The sequence below is a fragment of the Octodon degus genome, unplaced genomic scaffold (genome assembly GCF_000260255.1).
Source record: "Octodon degus isolate 3935 unplaced genomic scaffold, OctDeg1.0 scaffold00094, whole genome shotgun sequence".
NCBI classification, from domain to species: Eukaryota; Metazoa; Chordata; class Mammalia; order Rodentia; family Octodontidae; genus Octodon; species Octodon degus.
In genome coordinates this window covers 8,863,168-8,871,621 of record NW_004524670.1, presented here as the reverse complement: position 1 = coordinate 8,871,621, position 8,454 = coordinate 8,863,168, and the positions used below count along the sequence as shown (strand labels likewise).

Sequence of the window (8,454 nt, the reverse complement as noted above, 5' to 3'; positions counted from 1 at the left end):
TATATATACATGTTTTTCCATTGTATGCAAATTGCAAGAAAAAGATGTACCATTTCTCTGTTGTATGTTGGATTATGTAGGAAATGTTTGTGAACTATTCAAAAACAAGTTGAAAAAAGTTCCTGTGGATGTTTTATGTAGTATCCTGGCATTTGTATTGATAGTTTAAAAGTTTCACTGCACAATAAAACTCCCATGATGCTAAAAAAAAAAAAAAAAAAGAAACAAGCTTGGCAAAGCACAGGGACCGCGGTTCGATCCCCCAGCACCCCATGCCAGCCAGCCCCGCCCCCTGGTGGGCTGAGCTGGCCACACACAAACACAATAAATAAATGTAATAAATAAAAATAAATTAATTTAAAAAATTAAAAAAAAATAAAGTATCTTGTTAACTCAGTAAGTATGTAAGGCACATGCACTATTCTGGTACAACCCACTTATCATGCTGGACAGTGGAAGAAGATGCTGTCTCTGTTTTTACCATGGTCTGGAAAAGTAGATCCAGAGTACTTTGGTTTTCTGTGGCTTCTGTGAATGTCTGATCTGTCACCTTTACTTTCTCATGCCTTTGATTTGTTGGAAGATCTGGAGAGCATTGTATGCCCCAGATAACTGCCCTTAGGTGAACTTGCAATTGTAATTAATGGAAGTATTATCTTAGGAATGACAGAAGATACTTTGCTGGTTGTCCTTAGGTTGAAACATCTAAAACTCCCCCTCCCCGCCAACTGGGGATTGAACTCAGGCCCTTGCGCTTGCCAGGGAAGCGCTTATTCAACTGAGCTATCTCCCTGGCCCTCCACCTAAAACTATTGATTTAGTCGCAGAGGCTATTCCAGTATGCTGGGCTTAATATTTTGGCCTTTGTAATGCAGTTTTTTTTGTTTTTTTTTTAAGCATTGAGATAAAATTTAAGCAACTCACTTTTATCTTTTATTTTTAGATCACCACACTTATTAATCATAAAGATAATACCAAAAAGTCAGATAAAACTCTGCAAGCAATTCAACGTGTGGGGCAAGCTGTCAATTTGGCTGTTGGAAGATTTGTGAAAGTAGGTGAAGCTATAGCTAATGAAAACCGGGATTTGAAAGAAGAGATAAACATTGCCTGCATTGAAGCTAAGCAAGCAGGTATGTGGATATTGATTTGGAAGTTTGTTTACACCAATTTTGCAATTTTGCAATTGCATTGGAGGTGATGCAAAATTACTGCTTTATTTTGAGCAGGAACTTGTACTGTGCTTTAATCTTCTGGTAATGGATGTCAAGGACCATCTGGAGAACAGAGAAAGGCATAGTGTGAGGCAGTGCACCTCAGCAAATCAGTGAAACTTCAGTTTTGGTTTTGTTTTATTTTGTTTTTCTGAGACAGGGTTTCGCCATGCAATGCAGGCTGGCCTTGAACTCACTTAGGTAGTCCAGGCTGACCACAAAATCACAGCAATCCTCCTGCCTCAGCCTCTCAAGTACTGAGATTACAGGTGTGTAGCACCACAGCTGGCTGTGACTTCAAACTGCCCGTTATTCAGAGGGTTCCATCCCTGGGCCCCACAGCACGCTGAGATTTCAATTGAGACTGGATGTGGTGGCGCACACCTGTAATCCTAGGTCTTGGGAGGCTGTGAACAGGTGGATCGCTATGAGTCTGTTCTAGTAGTGAGACCGTGAACACCCTATAGACCCTTCCCTAAAATACAAAAAAAGAAACCCCAAAAACCAAAAAAAAACAAAAACAAAAACAAAACAACCCCCCAAACTTCCTGTTATCACAGTTCTCCACTATTGGTGGCACAGAGCATTTTAGAACCTGTAGTGTTTTGAGAACTACAAATAGTTCAGCTTTGTTGAAGTATCTTATCCATTTATTCTCTCATTAAATATTTATTGAATGCTGGCATTCAATACATAGCAGGCATTCTCCTAGGCCGTATGGGTATAGCTGTGTCCAAATCAATCGAAAGTCTGCCCTCATGGAACTCACATTCTAGTGATGGAGACAGACCATAGGTAAGTGTAATCATGAATAAAAAATAAAGCAGGGCAAGTGCGAGGAGAGCAGTGGAGACTCTTCTTCTCAGCTCCATCCCACTGACATTTTGCTCTGGATAAGTCTTTGTTGTGATGGGGCCTCAAATATATTTTAAAACTATAACTGGTGGTTCTTATACAGAAGAGTTGATTTTTAGGAAGTGTGATGTTGGGATTAGAGAAATCAGTTACGAGGCTGCTGCCGCAGATGGTGGTGACCTAAGCTAAGTGGTGGCAGTGGAGGTGGTGCAAGGTGACCTGGGATATATTGAGATGAAGATGGTGGAATGTGTGGTGTGACACAAGGAATCATGGCCAATCCAAGGCTTGAGAGTAGCTTTGCTGCCCCTTCCTGAGATGAGCAGGGGGCATAGAGGATCTTCAGGGGGAAGGAAGTGGGTGTGATAAGGTGGAGTAATGTGGAGGGGCCAACCAGTTACACACAGTCCTGGGGGTTTTGCGAATGACTTAAGGTTTTATTTGTAGGTAATAAGGAGTCATTGGGGAATTTTGAGCCAAATGAAAGGTATTATTTTGCATTAGAAGTCTTTTTGATACTATGCAGGAAATGGATAAATAAGGTCAGATCGAGAGAGGGCTGAGAATGAAGGTACAGAGATTAACATGGAAAGTTTTACAGTAAGAGCAGCTGAATTGAGACGTGTACTAGCCACCCCTATCCCCTTTGAATTTAGTGCTTTATGCGTGCTAGGCACCACGTCTACCACTGAGCCACACCATCAGCCCCTTTTGTTTTATTTTTGAGATAGCTTCTTGGTAGGATGACGAGGCTGGCCACAGAGTTGCCTCTTGAGTAGCTGAAGTACAGGTGTGTGCCACTGCACCTGGCTGCAGTAGGGTTTTTAAAGAGCAGGAAGTGCACACAGAATACTTTCTTAGGTGGCAAATATAGAGAACAAGCTTGTTGACTAAAGGAAACTGAAGTTTCTCGGTTGACTCTTGGGCTTCTAGCCATTTGCTAGATTAGACAGTAGTTTTGCTGTGGCAAGCAGTGGAGATAACTTTACTTCAGTCTCAATTTATGTTTTTTCTGCTTTTGAAAAGGATTTGAAATAGCTTACAATAAAAGACATGTTAAGCTGAGAGTGGTGGCTCAAGCCTATTAAAACCTAGCACTAGGGAGGCTGAGGCAGGAGGATCACTGTGAGTTTGAAGCCAGTTTGGGCTACAAAGTGAGCTCAAGGCCAGCCCAAGTTATATAGGAAGACCTTGTCCCAAAAAGACAAAGTAAAACAAAGCCAAAAAAAAAAAAAAAAAAAACCCAAAAGACAAAACCCAAAAGGCATATTCAAATGAGCCCACTAAAACACAAGATGAAAATAAATTTCCTGGAAAATTTGGCACACATGATTATTTTAATTATGAAATTGATCTCTATACTTCCTGCAAGGCAAGACAAAAATGTGAGAAACAAAGTGTTATATAATTCTCATTGTTTGCTGAACAGAAACAAACCAACTTGTAGGACGAGAGAGAGGCATAGAGGAGGGTGTTGTATTTTTTAACTCAAAGGGCAATCCGAGTCTTCCTATCCTTTTTTTTGTTTGTTTGTTTTGGCGGAACCTGGGATTGAACTGAACTCAGGCTCTTGCACTTGCCAGGGAAGCACTTATTATGCAGAGCTATCCCCCTGGCCATCTTTCCTATCCTTTATTTTATTTTATTTTATTTATTTATATATTTTTATTTTTTACAATTTTTTTCTTGGTGCTAGGGATTGAACTCAGGAACTTGCACTTGCTAGGTAGGCACTTAGGCCACTGAGCTATCTTCCCAGTCCTTATTTATATATTTTTAATTTATTTATTTGGTACAGGGTCTCACTATCAGCTTGGACTCATGACCCTCCTGTTGTCAGCCTCCCCAGCGCTGGGATTACAGGTGTGCATCACCACACCTGCTGAGTGCACCCAGGGCAGGGCTGGTACAGCATGTGGCGCCTGGGATCGAACCTTGGTCTCAGCACTTGCCTAACTAGGCATTTAGTCTACTGAGTTATCTCTCCGGCCCAGAGTCTTCCTATCCTGATGGGCCCAGTAACGAGCTGCGTGCTCAGTGTTGGGGGAGAGGAGGACTGGCCAAGCAATGCGCTCCAGTGCTCACAGCTATCTTTGAGGGCTGTCACCCAAGCTGCTGTGTGGATGGAGTCCTTTAGAGGACAGCAGGTGCCATGCACTCTGTGCGTCCCTTCTTGGGAGTGGCCTCTCGCAGTCCCTCGGGTAGGGGAATAAGAGCAGCCTGGAGTTACGGAACGTGGTGATACACTCCAGCTTAAGGCTGACTAGATCTGTGGCTGGATATATTTCTGCCAAGTCAGCCCATCCTTACCATTTCCTCCCTGAACAACTGAATGTTCATCCGAGGGGAATAATAAAAGCAGTGGTAAGGTACTTGGAGATTTAGAGCCAGGGTGCCCAGGTTCCAGTCCCACCTCTTCCACGTGCTAGCAGAGTGACCCTGGGCAAGCTGTTAAACTTTTAAATAAACTGCAGTGTTCTCATCTACAAAATGAGACTACTAATGCTATAGAGGTGTCTTGATAGGACACATTCTGCATTTGACACATGTGACATATTCCACAGATATTAGTGTCACTGTAGTCATCATTCTTTCCCTTATTCTTTTTGCGTATTTTTCTTTGGCCACCAGACAAAATTTATATTGTATATAGAAATGCAATAAATGTTTGTATGAGTAGCCTGAGGTTTGCACCGCATGTGATGAATTAGAAATGACCACTCTGAAGCTCTGAGGCAGCTTTGTGCTTTCTCAGTGAACTAATTTCTGAAGCGTCCATGCTCTGAGTAACTTCCTGATGTTAAGGAACCATCTGACTGTTGGGTGGAGCTGGCTAAATGCTAGCACCCCATGTGGTTAGAGTTAAATGCTTGGCGCTCCATTTGAAAGAGAAGAATCTAACTAATGTCATCCATGCAGGCTCATATTCTGTGGTGATTAAGAGCTACAGGAGAAATTAATGATTTCCAGAGTCACGGAGGAAACATTTTTATCCTTTGAGCTATGCTAATAGAATGCAAACGGATACTTTTCCTCCTGCCTCTTTTTCTCCTGGTGAAGTTTTAGTTCCAAGCACTTCTGTTCTTTGTATATGTTGCCATAAGAACTGTGTAATAGAAAACTATATTTCTAACAAATAAACTAAATGTATCCATGCAAAGCCACAGGCATTTATTATCTTGGACAGTTTTTGAGGACCAGGAATCAGGGTGTGTGTGTGTGTGTGTGTGTGTGTGTGTGTGTGTGTGTGTGTGTGTCTGACCTCCTTGCAGTCAGCCTATCTGCTGCGCCTAAGTTACCCAGAGGCTTCCCTGGACTGCAGGTCTTTTCCCCAGTGCCCACCCATGGTGCTGGTTCCTGCTGCTCAGGCCTCCTCTGGGCAGCTACTTCACAGTAGCCGGCCTCCCTCAGAAGGAGCACAAGGATTCCTTCTAATGGTATAACCTAATCACAGAAGCAACGTACTGCCCTTCTGCCGTACCAACCCTAGTCTGAGGACGGAGGGGACACAAGGATGGGGTCTCCGAGAGCCATCTCCGATGCTAGTGACCCCTGGTAGTAAAACTTCAGGGCTGGGGATTTAGCTCAGTGGTGCAACACCTGCCTAGCAAGTGTGGAGTCCTGAGTTCAATTCCTGGTACCAAATATAAGTAAGACTTCAACCACTGCCACTATACATGTGGCATCCAAATCTTCACTGTCTCTCTATGTGCAGTGGTCTACATTTTGTGTCCTTTTGTATCATTTTAAACTCTGGCTGTCTGAACTGTAGTTCATCATCTCCTTCCTATGCCCTTCTGAGTTTCTTTAAGTGACTTGTGTTAACAGCCGTTTTTTTCATTCTTCCTGTCCTTCTTTCTCACTGGTCAGGTTCTGACTTTATGCTTCCTTTCCTGAGTGTTTCAAAATCATCATCTTCATATTTCTGGGGCCACCATCCTTGAGGTCCTTGTTACCTCACATCCGCTGCTGAAATAATAGTCTGGTTTGGAGTCTCCCCCTCCAATCTATTTTATGTGTGGTCAACCAGACTGATCTTAATTACTGATTTTAGTCCTCTGACGCCTGTGGCCTGTCCATTAAGTCTCAAGTGCTTTTACTCTAGATCCTTAGCCTAGTGCTGGAGGCATTATTGCGTGATAACATCGACAAGAGGGCTTACTCAATCACTGGAAGCATGTGTTTATTGAGGACTTAAAAATTACTGTGTCTTAGGTAGTACAAGATGATTGAAAGTTTTAAAAATATCCTTGTTGACTCTAACAGTAAGGTGTTTTAGAGAATGTCACAGCCTGATTTCACCTTTGAGGAAGCCCAGCTTTCATATTGTCTTCTGATGAATAATAGCTGTTACAGAAATTAAAATGTTGGCTAGCAAGAATGAATTTCAGAGAGGGCTGGAAGTTCATTTGGTAGAGTGGTCTGCACTGGGCCACAAGTCTGGCCTCCAGCAGCAAGCCCAAGGCAGGGGCAGCTCTGACTTGAAGCCTGGGCAGTGAGGGAGGGTGTTTTGTTTGTTCCCCTGCTCAGCATCCAGGCTGACCAGCAGACAGACCTGCTTTTTGTTTGTGCCAGGCCATAACTCCTTGCAGCCCCACCTCCTGGACAGTATCATCCCTGGGCCCAAAGGCCTGTCCTTCTGCCCCCCTTGGGGTCCCTGCAAGCTCAGGCTCTGAGGTGGTGGTGATTGGCAGCACCTCCCTCACCTGCTCCTTCCTGCTCCTCCCTGCAAGTCCAGGGCTGGGCGCTTGCTGTGCTCTGATTTGGCGGCTGCTTTGGGCTTTGTGTCCTGGGACTTTCACTGTGTTGCTGAATAAGAGGCTTTTGGTTTTTTTTCCTTCTCCCTTAGTAGAAGGAGACTTTTCGCTTGTGTCTGCCTCACCACTGGAAATGAAAATTCCTTCTTTCTAACCAACTGGAGACAAAGGGCTGTCACAGTTCTCAAAAATACGTTGTTATTTTGTCAGTAGAAGGTTTTATGTGATAATTATCAAGGTGAAATTGTTTCTTGTCCCTGAAGTAAGACTCCAGAGCTGAGCTTTTCCTTTGTGTGTTATATCCAAGACCAAAGGAAAGTACGGATTTTTATGTGGTATTCCCAACTCTAACCTTCTTTCTCGCTTTTCTTGTTAGGAGAAACAATTGCAGCACTTACAGATGTAACCAGCTTGAACCATGCAGAGTCTGATGGCCAGATCACAATTTTTACAGATAAAACAGGTGTCATAAAGGCAGCAAGATTACTTCTTTCCTCTGTGACAAAGGTGTTGCTGCTGGCAGACCGAGTAGTTATCAAACAGATAATAACATCAAGGAATAAGGTACTTGCTCATTTGTCTTTCTGGGTTGTTCAGAGTGTTTTTTAGGTTAATTACAGTTAATTCAGTAATTCTTCTCTGTTATCATTGTGTGTAGTGCTAATTGTCTGTAGCCTAAAAATAATTTTCGTCTGTGCCTGTAATGAGTCAGCAGTGTGCATATAGTATGGGCCTAATACCCGACCCCACCCATACTGAGAATTGAGCCTAGGGAGATCACACGGAGCTGGATCCTCAGCCTTTTTTTATTTCTTGAGACAAAGGCTTGCTCAGTTGTCCAGACTGGACTTGAACTTGTGATCCTCCTGCCTCAGCCTCCCAGAGTTCAAGGATGACAAGCCTATATTCCTGTGTCTGATTTGGACTTGAACTTTGGAATGCAAGAATGTTTCTTCTCGAAAATCATTATTACAGGGCTGGGGAGATGGCTCAGTAGAATAAATGCTTGCCTGTTAAGCACAAGGGCCTGAGTTCAATCCTTGGTTCTGCAAAAAAAAAAAAAAAAAAAAAAAAAAAAAAAATCATATCAGGAAATCATTACTGCATATGGAGCATAATTTTTAAATGTTTAGAATTCAGGAAGGAAAGCTAGGCACCATGGTTTGTATTAGTAGAAACCTAGGTGATAAAAATGCCGAATCCTTCCATATTTATTTTCAAATCAGAGAGTAATAAGTTATAAGCTTAAGCAAAATTGTATCAAAACTAATTATCCATAGCAATAAAATTTCTATATGCAGAGGCCGTAAAGTTCTGAATGATGGTAAAAGTTCAAGAATGGGTTTAACTCTTCCAGAACACATACAGCCCTCCAGTGCTGGTCTTGCTTCTTGGTCATCCGGGAACCTGGGTGTGTGTGGCGACTTCATTCCAGGGATGAGTCCCCTAGGCAGGAAGAAGAGCAGTCAGCCAGGGAAGGGCTTGTTCCAAGTAGAGTTTGAGACAGAGCTAGCTGATCAGAGTTGGGCGAATCAAAAAGTTTAAGTGTAAAGAGAACAAGAAGTGGAGGCAGAGGACCCAGCAGAGCTAGAGGAACGGAATCCATCTTCATCTCTGAGAGATGGGGG

General features: G+C 42.9%; 1 protein-coding gene across 1 annotated transcript in view; it reads left to right on the top strand.

Annotated features, from left to right (window-relative positions):
* The first annotated feature begins 936 nt into the window (after positions 1–936).
* The window catches only part of Ctnnal1 (catenin alpha like 1), a 53,512-nt gene continuing 45,994 nt past the window's right edge, over positions 937–8,454 (top strand). Inside the window, exons 1-2 of the mRNA XM_023722928.1 lie at positions 937–1,133; positions 7,203–7,390. The gene's annotated coding sequence lies outside the window, so the exon portion shown is untranslated. The remainder of the gene's footprint in view (positions 1,134–7,202; positions 7,391–8,454) is intronic.